The following is a 607-nucleotide window of genomic DNA, read 5'->3' as shown; positions in this document are numbered from 1 at the left end:
TTGTCAGACGAATTAAGAAATTTCAAGCTATCTGTATGGGCGTAATTACTGCTTGTCACAGCGGCGTATCATATATAAAGGTGGAGCATGCCAACCTCAGCACTACATTCCCGTCCAGGATATACTTCCAAATCAGGAAACCTTGATTTTACTTCGTGTTTGCGTGTATTAACCATGCGATGTCTAGCAATGGGTAAGGGTTGAGAGCATTGTTTATATGTGGAAATTGGTTCCTTATACCCTGGGACGTGATTCTGTCTTCCTTTAGCTATCCTCTGTAAAATCGTTTCTTTTTTTCTCTGCAGAGAACTTGGTGGCGATAATGGTTATTCTATCTGGGACAAGCCTCTTCAGCATCGCTCAGCCAATCTCACAGAGGGCACCCGTAGAGGGAGAATGGGTAATCGTGAGATTTTACAAGAAAGTTGATCGTGTTTGTGAAGACTGTGCTAATATCTTCCGATTGCCAGGATTGGAAGGGCGTGTAGGTGATTTTTCATATAAATTTCTAAAGGTTTATGCACAAGTATTATATAACGTTGAAATTTGTATAGGCAACATATGCTTAGGATGTATTTGTGCATACTTTCCTCAGAAAAAAAAAATC

General features: G+C 40.0%; 1 pseudogene; it reads left to right on the top strand.

Moving 5' to 3' along the window:
* The first annotated feature begins 174 nt into the window (after window positions 1–174).
* LOC119589133 overlaps window positions 175–607 on the top strand; it is a 708-nt pseudogene continuing 275 nt past the window's right edge.

This window comes from Penaeus monodon, chromosome 25 (genome assembly GCF_015228065.2).
Source record: "Penaeus monodon isolate SGIC_2016 chromosome 25, NSTDA_Pmon_1, whole genome shotgun sequence".
Classification (NCBI taxonomy): domain Eukaryota; kingdom Metazoa; phylum Arthropoda; class Malacostraca; order Decapoda; family Penaeidae; genus Penaeus; species Penaeus monodon.
Note: the sequence above shows the minus strand (reverse complement) of the source record. Positions and strands in the feature narration are given on the sequence as shown.